This window comes from Nicotiana attenuata, unplaced genomic scaffold (assembly GCF_001879085.1).
Source record: "Nicotiana attenuata strain UT unplaced genomic scaffold, NIATTr2, whole genome shotgun sequence".
Lineage (NCBI taxonomy): Eukaryota > Viridiplantae > Streptophyta > Magnoliopsida > Solanales > Solanaceae > Nicotiana > Nicotiana attenuata.
Genome location: NW_017672129.1, coordinates 118,995 through 130,114, shown reverse-complemented (window position 1 = coordinate 130,114; position 11,120 = coordinate 118,995). Strand labels below are relative to the sequence as shown.

Genomic DNA, 11,120 nt, shown 5'->3' with positions numbered 1-11,120 from the left:
CGTCCGGATGAGTTCGGGTGGAGGTTTGTAGCGAGTTCGGACGATTTCGACACTCGGAAGTGTTCCGGAGTCATGGGAGGGGCGGGGGGGGCGGGGACAGCGGTAAATCATCACCCCAAGCAGCCAAAAGGACCGCTGTCAGCGGTGATATTCCGCTGCAGCGGTGGAATTTCTGCTGTAGCGGAAAACGGTCCGCGGCCGCGGTCATGAAGAAACCTCAGGTTCGTTGGTCCGACTTCGAAAGCCTATATGTTTCGATCTACAAGGAATATTGAGAGGATTCAAAAATGAAAGTTGTAGCCCTTCGTGTCTAGTTTCCAAAAAGGTAAAGAAATCATCATTTGGACATCTGTAGAGAAAGTTATGGCCAAAATACTAAGACCTGTCTGTGCAGCCACCAGAAGCGCGGACCGCGATACTTTTTTCGCGACCGCAGAGGGGTGAGTGCTGCAGCGGTGATTTTTCCGCGGTCAGTGGTGATGGAAATTCGGGGGGTGCACTATAAATACGATATTTAGGGTTTTATTTTATATTTTGACCTAGATAGCTCGGATTTTGGCGATTTTTCGAAGTTTTTTCAAGAAATTCATTGAGGTAAGTGATTCTAACTTGGATTTCGCTAAAATACATGAATCTATCATTGAGGATGAAATTTGGGGAAAATTTGTAAAGTCTTTCAAAACTGTAAAATGATGATTTGAAGGACCAATTGGTATCGGAGTTGGATAATTTTGGTATGGGTGAACTCGTATCGGAATGGGTATTCGGTTTTTGTAAATTTTGTCGGGTTCCGAGGAGCGAGCCTGGGGAGTTGACTTTCATTGACTTTTTGCGAATTGTATAAAATCATAGTGTTGTTAACTGAAATTGTTTTCTCTTGCATTAATTGATGTATTCAAGTCGTTTTTGGCTAGATTGAGCTGAGCGTTGGTGAATTGGTAAAGGAAAAGCTATTGAGTATTTGGCCGGATTGAGGTAAGTATCTTTCCTAACCTTATGTGGGGGACTTCCCCTTAGGATTGAGTCATCTATGTTGATTGTAGTTCGTGTACGCGAGGTGACGAGTGCGTGCTCGGACTTATTTGTGGAAAATTGGCCTTTTAAGGTTCTTAGGTCTTTATATTCACTGTGTATGAATGTGTTCTTGATATGACTAAGTTTTCTATTTACTAGTTTCACCTCTACTTGCTTAATTGGAATTAATTGCTTCATGATTCACTCTTATTGCCCAATTGACTCCTATTTGATTAAATTGAAGAATTTCGTATCTCCTATTGTTATGCTATCTTTTTCATAGCCGTTGTCTCATTTTACAATCATTATTATCCTTCCTAAAATTTGTTTAGTCTTAAGTGGAGCTAAAGATCATGTTTCCTTAATTGAATTGTCGAATATCCTCGAAATTGTCCAATCTTAAAAGAAGTTAGATAACCTATATCCTTGTTGACTTGCCCATATTTGGGACTATTTGACTCGTGTTGATTTCCTTGTTATTGACTTGTATATTGTGGGATCGTCGCTATATGTTAGTTTTTCCGTTGTTGAAGTTCCCTATATGCCAACATTCTTTTCTATGGTTATTCCTTGTGAGATGGTTCTGTCGTTTCCTTGTGATTTACAGTCCTTAAGTTGATCTACTTGTCTTACCTTGTATTATTGTCATTGTTGTTGTTTTATGTATTGTGGTGATGTACGAGCTTTATGTTGTGTTGTGACTGTTGGTTGCGCTGCGTGTTTACTTTGGGACTACGGATCGATATCCCGGGAGATCCCCCTGCATGTTTACTTTGGGACTACGGATCGGTATTCCGGGAGATCCCCCTGCACATTTACTTTTTGGGACTATGGGACTGCACCCGGGAGATTCCCCTGTATTGGATATTCACTTTGGGACTACGGGACGATATCCGGGAGATCCTTTGGACATTTACGTTTGGGACTACGGGACGATATCCCGGGAGATCCTTTGCACATTTACGTTGGGACTACGGGACGATATCCCAGGAGATCCTTTTTACATTTACGTTTGGGACTACGGGACGATATCCTGGGAGATCCCCTGTTAAAATCATTGCGTTCTGAGTTGATGTTTCATTGATCCTATCCCTGTGTAAACATTATAGGTGTTGTCCGTTCTATTCCTTATACTTACTAGTTGGTATGAACTATGTTAGGACACTTGCACAAGCATACACATGGTTAATCACCCTTATCGGGTAGGAGGCTCTTTGAGATTTCCGAGTATAGACGCACACCCTTGTTATTTGCCTTTCATGTGAGAATGACTCCTTTGGGGCACGTGAGTTGTCAGTATGATCAGGAGGTGTGTCGAGGGCACAGGATGCCAAGTGTTAGGGTTCAGGTATGGAGGCCCGTATTGTATGATTATGAGATGAGGTGTCACAGGGTGACTTATATTCGAAGATTTTCTATTTGAAAAGATTATATTTGAATGTACTTAAATTTTAATTAACTATTTTGAAATGTCACAGGGTGACTTATATTCGATGAATATTTGTTGAAAAGATTATATTCGAAAAGCATTATTTTGCAAGGAACTCTTTTGAAAAGAACAATTTTTGAAGGAAGTACATTTCGAACCATTTTTATCACTTGAAAGGTTTGACTATTGGATTGACGCTTACTGGTTAAGACTTAAGGTGAAAACTATCGGGGTTGTTGAGTTATAACTTGTCTTTACTGTATTCGGAATTTCGGATTTGGGTTGTATTCTCGCTTGCCTTTCCGTATCTTCCTTATGGTGTTCCGCTGAGTACTTGCTGTTTTCTTTCCCTATTGCAATTACTATATTGTTAGTTGTATCTCGTAGTCTTTACACAAATATCATGTTCTGTTTATTAGACCAGTAGGTGTCTTGACTGTTCCTCGTCACTACTCCACCGAGGTTAGTCTTGATACTTATTGGGCACCGCCGTGGTGTGCTCATACTACACTCCTGCACATTTTTTTGTGCAAATCCAGGTATTGTTCGCTAGTAGCTGTGCGGATTCTTGTCGAGGAGACTCAAGGTAGCCTTGTTGCTGCGTTCGCAGGCTTCGGAGTCACCTTCCTATTTTGTATTTATACTGTTGTACTAAATTCCATACGATTGTGTTTAGAAGTTGTAGCGAAACTCTGTAGAGCTTATGACTTGTACTACCAGGTTTGGGAAGATATTCATTGTACGAAGGATTCATTTCATAAGAATTTTAGATGTTACTATTTATTGTTGTTATTCCGCAATTATTAGGCTTACCTAGTCCTTAAGACTAGGTGCCATCACGAAACCCAACAGAGGGAAAATGGTTGTGACAATAGTATTTTTAGATTATGTTAATTTTCATTATGGCTTATTAATTAGCAATATTTGTTTTATGTAATTTATTATTTTATCTTTGTTATTGAATATTTTAGTATATTGCAACTTATCTCATATTATTGTGTTAGTTTCTTGAAAAACACATTATATTGTTGTATTTTACTAGGACTTAAGAAATATTTGGAGCACAAGTTACATATTTTATGCTATGAAGACTTTACCGGAAAAAAATACGAAAAACCCGAGAATTACCGAGATTGAAAAATCCGACTTTGTTGGTTTGGTTTATAAATTTAAAAATTCGACACCATTGATTTGGTTTGATAATTGAAAAATCCGAACCAACCCGACCTATGCACACCCCTAGTTAGAAGATTGGTTAGGGTCTGTTCCATAAAACAGGATTGGAAAATATTGTTTCAGAAAATAAGTCATTTTGTTGGTGTTTGATTTGACAAAAATATTTTTATGAGGGGAAATATCATTTTCACCGAAAAGGGAAAATGACATCCCTCACTTTTAAGCGGAAGGTATTTTCCTTGGTAATTATCTCAACTTCAATTTCGTATTATCATATTGCTTTAACTAAGACCTAGCAATACTATCAATCTTTAATAGTCTTGATCAAAACATTATGTAGTTGACTATGTTATTATAAATCTTTAATAAATATTTTTCCTGAGAAATAGTTTCACCTTCCGACCAAATACTAAGAGGAAAATGTTTTTTTTCAGAAAAATAAATCTTTCTCTGAAAAGCATTTTCCAGTAAACGGAAAAGGACCAAAATTATCCGTAAATTATTGGAAATAGAGCAATTTTGCCCTCCTTCATTTTAGTATAAAAAATATCCTTACCGTTGACAAACTAGCTCACTTATACCCGCAAAACTAACGGTACTCCACATAGGCACAAAGCATCTAAAAAGAATTATATTTTGTTGAGTTGGATCTCCACCCACGATAGACATTATCTTCTCCAACCTAAAGAAAACCATGGCCGACCATCAAAAATTGCACTAGGAGGAGAACCATCCACAACGACAAAGAGCCAAATCTACCTTTTCACCACCTAGATATTCATTGGAGCTGTCCCAATTCTAATAATCTAAAAAATAACTTTGAGTTAGAAATTCAAGATGTCAAGTTTAAAATTGTGAAATGCTTATCTAATTAATTCTTCATCTGCAAAATTAAAACGGCAAAGGGTCATATTTGTCCCTGTACTCTTCAAAAAGGGTTATATTTGTTCTTCGTTATACTTTTTTGATATATTTATCCTTACCCTTATACTTTAGGATTATTTTTGTCACTGTACTCTTCAAAAAGGGTTACATTTGTCCTTCGTTATATTTATTGACATATTTATCCTTACAGTTTTACTTTATGATCATATTTGCCCCTCATCCATTAATTCCCCATGTCCCACCTTTGTTTTCCTACATGGCGCCTATGTGAATTTCTTTTTCTTCCAATTTAAATATGGTCACCTATTTAAGATAATATAACTCGCCCACCCAATTTAAATATGGTCACCTAATTAAGATAAAGTTCTTTTTCTGCTCCATGTTTTTCGGATAGCAGCGGCAACATATTGGCAAACAAGAACTTTGAACTCAAAATCACTAATCTGATACAACTCACAATTATTGCAGTAACCAAAGTAAATTACGAGAAGTTGCACAACAATGGAGTTAGACAAAGGCCAGTGCTTCAAATAGAACACTGACAGAAGCCTAAAACTCGAAGAAAACTTTCAAGTTTATTTAAGAAAATGTCAAGATGAGTGAAGTTTTGAATAGAGCCTATAAGCGAGACTGAACCGAGTTGTTGCCGTCAGATGAATTAGAGGTAACACTTCATTCACTGTCCGGTATTTTCTCGCCCGGGATTGATTTGATATGTTGTCGCTGCTATCCGAAAAATATGGAGCTGATCCGGAGAAGAGAGATGGACGAGTAGGGGGTTGGAAATTAGGATTTCAGTTTATTTTAGTTAGTGGGTCTAGTTTAATTGGGTGTGCGGGTTAAATTATCTCTATATGGGTGACCATATTTAAATTGGAGGAAAAAGAAATCCACATAGGCACAATGTAGGAAAACAAAGGTGGGACATGGAATTTAATGGATGAGGGGTAAATATAATCCTAAAGTATAACTGTAAGGATAAATATGTCAAAAAAGTATAACGTTAAATATGATCCTAAAGTATAACGATAATAAATATATCAAAAAAGTATAACGAAGGGCAAATATAACCCTTTTTGAAGAGTATATGGTCAAATATAACGAGTCTATTTATTTTTTTCTGAAATAGGTGCTGCCATTTGGATGGGACATGTAGAAATTGTTAGCAGAGATAGAACAAATAGCTAGGAAGCAAGCCTAACACCAATGACATTTTTATTGTCAACCTTTCTCCTATAGTAAATTAATAAGCGAAGCTAATTAGTAATTTGTAACCTGTACTCAATGGGAGTACTATTGCGAAGAAATTTAAGTCGAGAATGTTATTATCCAATATAATAAGATCTACATGTCATATAACTATTGTAACATAGTAGTAGTAGTAAATAATGGAAATATGAAATCACAAATGGAGTTTGACGAGGGTAGTGTATATATAAATTTTACCCTTACTTGTGAAGGTAGAGAGGTATTTCTGATAGACCCTCGGCTCGAAGAACGTGTAATCATAGTAGTGTTAAATAGAAATACGGTAGTGGAGATGCCATGAAAAAGTAATAAGTAATAAAACAAGGTAATAAGATAACTGAAGCAAAAGAAATAATAAGTAGTAATAAAAATCTAAGAATAAGAAGATACAAGAATACGACTAATACTACTGATATTGAAACTTATTAATCTTTTATCTTAATTCTCGACCCCCCCCCATATCAAAACAAGAGCCACATTTATAAAATTTTGTTTTCTGATCTCACCTGTGTTTTTTCTTACTAGCTAGGGAGATGCTACCAATTGCGGAAGTAAATAGATTATGGGTGTGTTTGGTACGAAGGAAAATATTTTCCGGAAAATGGTTTTCAATTTTTCTATGTTTGGTTGGCTTAAATATTTTGGAAATCATTTTCCTTATCAACTCATTTTCCTCCAATTGGAGGAAAATGTTTTCTTTATTAAGAGAAGAGAAAACATTTTCCAAAACTCCTTCTCAACCTTCCCCACCCTCACCAACCCACCCCACCCCCTCTCTCCAAAAAAAGTTTTTTTTTTTTTTTTCCAAATTTCAGTTTTTCTGTTACCACCCACCCTACTACCCCCCCCCACCCCCTCCCGCAATAATTTTTTTTTTTATCTTATCTTTTTGCAATTTCAAATTTCCGTTTTTTTGTTTTTCTGCACCATCCCCCCCCTCCCCGGCACAAACTTTTTTTTTTTTTTGTAATTCCAAATTTCTACTTTTTTTATTTTTCTGCCTCCCCCCCCCACCCCACCCCACCCCCTCCCGAAAAAATGTTTTTTTAAATAAATTTTTCAGTTTTAGTTTTTTTTTATTTATCGGTTTAAAAGTTCAAAATTCTATAAGTTCCAAAGTTATGAGGTTCGGAGGTTTATGTGTTTGGAAGTTTACGAGTTCGAAATTCCGCGGTTTCGAAAGTTTAGCGGTTCGAAAGTCTATGAAATTTGTGGATTCGGAAGGTTGTTGGTTTGAAAGTTTATGGCTTCATGTTTATTATATCTAAATTATTTATGAATACTCTTGAGAAGTCATTTTCCTTAATTTGCGTACCAAACACCGGTAAATAAATAAGATTACTACTTGTTTTCCAAAAAAATATTTTCTTGAAAAATATTTTCAATGAAAAATATTTTCCGTTATACCAAACACACCCTATCTTTTTATTTTTTTCCTCTTCTTTTTCCGTAAGATTTGAAGTTTGCATGCCTATACAATTCTTAGGAATTAAATTCATCATACAACACTTGTTATTACTAATATCACTATTTCACGTGCTTGAAAATATTTTGCAAAAGCTTTTTAAATTTATATTTTATACATAATATAAAGGTGCTAAACGAATATTTGGATGTGACAATTAATTAATCTAGGAAGCTACAAAAATTAAAGTTGGAAAGTGAAATAAGTGCGATCTGGTCAAAGCAAATACTTAGAAAAGGACAGTGGAAGAATGTTATGAATTGTAATGACTACCGTCCAAATTCCAAAAAGTGTGACGCTAATGTGGAAACTGTGATATAGTGTAGCGTTTAATAGTCTGGATTTCTATATTTAATTATATGTTCAAACTAAATGACTAACACGATTTAAATAAATTATGAGTCTGAACAAGAAAAAGAATGAGGGAAAATGAACCACACCCAACTACCCTCCACTGATAAATTTTTTAGCTCTTATTAAATGCATGTGTGTAGACTTTTCGAGGCGTATTCAACTTCAAGAAAATAAAAAATTTGGTGATTAACTTAAAGGCCAAGAAAAAATTATGGAGTATAAGCTATTTAACTTAATTTGGAATTTAAGCATGGTAGATTTATACAATATGGCAATGACTGGTCTATGCAGACTAGGGATGTCAATGATTCGGTTCTGCTGGTTATTTTATAAAATTTATGCCATACCAATTTCTGTTATTCTATTATGTATAACCAAAACTACACTTTTCGAAACCGTCCCAATCATGTCGGTTTCTCTTCGGTATCGGTTAGGGGTGTTCAAAACCGAACCAAAACCGAAAATCGATCCGAAACCGAAGCTTAATGGCTTATTGGTATCGGGTTAACGGTTTAACGGACGGGGAACGGATTGAAATTTTTTTATTAACGACTTATCGGTTTGGGACCGGATTATTTAATTTTCTTAATGGATAATCCGTTAACCCGTTAAGGATTGACCGTGTAGTAATAGTAGTAGAATTTTTTTTATGGCATTACATGTTTTGGAAAATATTCGAAAAAATCCGTAGACCAAGTCTGGACACACAAAATCCTTTGCATTGCTACAAAAGCCAATCAGAAGGAAAGCATTGAGACATTACATTGAGAAAATTGCGGCCAAGAAGTTCAATGAGAGATTCTTCCACATCTCACCCAACTGAAACTCTGAGACTTAAATTGCAGCAGCAAAGGCATAGGCCAAATGGGATAACGTCCTAAAAATCTTCTGCAAACCACTGCTATTGATTCACTTTTATGGATTCTTAGTTTTAATCTATTGGTGTGCATTCCACTGCAACGACATCCACACTATAGATGTGCCTGAGAGAAAATGGAACTCCTTAGGACAGTCAAAAGTGGTGCATGACTTGGAGTGAGTTCAAGTAATTGCGAAGAAAGGAAAGAATGCGCTGATGCATAAAGATAATAGCTAAATTTGGTAAATTGCGTCATATGCAATATAGATTGAATTAGGCCGATAAACCGCCCGATAAGAGCTAAATCGATACCAATCCGCCCAATATCTTATCGGGTGGCTAGCGGATTAATACATCTAAAAGCCGATAACCGATAAAGCCAAACCGTTAAGAGTAAATAACTGCCCATTTTGCCCGATAAGCAGCCCTAGTATCGGTACGGTTCGGTAAATATTCGGTAATTTTTTTTAAATGTCATGTAAAAATCAATACTAGAAGTAGAATGCAATAACATACGTACTTTTATAGGACTTAGCAAAACTCTCTAGATATTTTTACAGTTTAAAAGGTGATAAATTAAGAAAATATAAAAGATGGCTAGAGTATAGATCCATCAACTATTCTACATCAGCGTAAAAGAAACTAAGCAAATACAAAAAATATAAATCACACTAGTGAAAAGATATTAACCAAGCTGGGTCTCAAGAATAAAGTCTATAGAAGATTGAATATTCAAAAAGATAAATCTAAATCATACGAAATGAAACATATTCAATACATTGTAGTTTTCTACTCATAATCGCAACAATACCTTGTGTTTTGCTAGTGAATATGCTGGAAATAATTTAGTTTCAATAGGAGTAGCATAATAGATTTGGGAATTAGGATTTTAAGTTTATTTACTTGTTGGCTTGTAACTATTTCATAATTCCAAGGTCCCGGAAATTTTTTAATGCCTTATCATTTTTAAACTTAATATATAAATATATTGTTCACATTGTAAATTTATTCGGTATGGTTCAGTATTTTTTCGGTTTATTTTTATAAAATAAAAAACTTACCCTAATTATAGGTTCGGTTATATATTTATATAAAAACCTAGGTTTTATTAAAAGAAACCTAAAAATCGGTTCGGTCGGTTTAGTCGGTTTTTAAATATCCATTGACACCCCTAACGGAGACTAAACTCATGTTGTTTGCTTAATATACTAGTTATGTGAAAATTATAATGTAGGAATTGTACGCAATGATTAAAAATGAAGTAATTGCTATGAGGTGATTAATTATGAAGATATTATTATATATCGAATTATTTAATCTTTAAATATTTTAATATCTGTGTTATTATTACTGTATTCTTATTCTATATTATAGCTCATATAAAATAATATTATACAACTTATCGCATAACTTAACGTTGGTCTTATTAGAAGAATTAACTTAAATAGCCGCTTATTCTATAGTTTAAAAAATTAAAAATAACTGTTAGATGTATAATATATGCATAATGGAGTATATACTATGTGTATAACTGTATACAATCAGTATATAATTTATGTATATTGATTAAGAAAAGTAAAAAATGAATCTGCTGATTATTTGTTTAGAGATTAATATCGGATACTAACGCTACATTAGTAATTGAGTTTTTTATGAGACCGATCATCGTGTTATCTTATGTGAGACTTTATCCTACTAATGCTATATTTAATTTTTTTTTTATACAACCAATTAAACATTGTATTATCTTATACCAAATTTTATGTTAGGATTAATCATTCTACTATCGTAAATAAAAAACAGTTAAACTTTTTTATAACAGTTATCTTCTAGATAGTAATATTTTACTTCGGCGATCGATTTTTTTTTAAAATTAATTTTATATTATGTTATAATATATGTTCTCTGTAATAACATTTTGCTACACGGGTCAAAAAAAATATTCCAAACAAACTATAATATTTTTAGCACTTAGACAGTGCTCAATCGGTCATTCCATAATCCACCCATTTATAAGCTCCATTTTGCGCTGTCCCTTTGTTAAGTTTTGGCTTCTTCACTATTCAAAAGCAAATTGAGAGCAGAACCTTTTGAACAAACCGAAGAAGCAGCGATCATAACAAGAATATCTTCTTCTGCTTCATGTGAGTTAAATAGTGTTCTTTTTTTTTTCTTCCTGTTGTTTTAAAGTTTTCTTGAAATATCTGGTTCTGTTTCATGTAGCTTAAAATTTGTTCCTTTTTTTTTTCTACTCTGATTTTTTAAAGGTTTTGTGGAAATTTTAAACATATGGGTCTGCTTCATCTGCATTAAAGATCTCTTTTTTTTGTCTGGTTGCTGTTTTTAAGGTTTCAGCTGCTTATTATCTAGTCGGACACTGTTAATGAAGTTCCCTTTCTCAATCTCAATTCCAGGGTTTTATGTAATTTGTTGCTGTTGTGTGTGTTTTTTGCAAGAAATTATCTCCCACTCTTGACATTTTCCTCTTCTTTTGGATTGGAGCTGAATTTTTCTGCTAATTATCTGTCTTTTCTGATCTATGTATCATGAAATGTCTAGAAATGCATACATTTCTGTAAATAAGTTTCATGTATTCCCATGGATTGCTTCAGAATTTAGTTGAATCCTGTCATATAGTTTTATAAGGAAAAGTTCCACCTTTAAAACATTATAACAGAAATCCCATCCCC

At 34.3% G+C, this 11,120-nt stretch overlaps 1 protein-coding gene across 2 annotated transcripts in view; it reads left to right on the top strand.

Moving 5' to 3' along the window:
- Positions 1-10,443: 10,443 nt before the first annotated feature.
- The window catches only part of LOC109211974 (protein C2-DOMAIN ABA-RELATED 11-like), a 3,507-nt gene continuing 2,830 nt past the window's right edge, over positions 10,444-11,120 (top strand). For both annotated transcript variants that reach the window (XM_019375576.1, XM_019375574.1), the window contains exon 1: positions 10,444-10,574. The gene's annotated coding sequence lies outside the window, so the exon portion shown is untranslated. The remainder of the gene's footprint in view (positions 10,575-11,120) is intronic.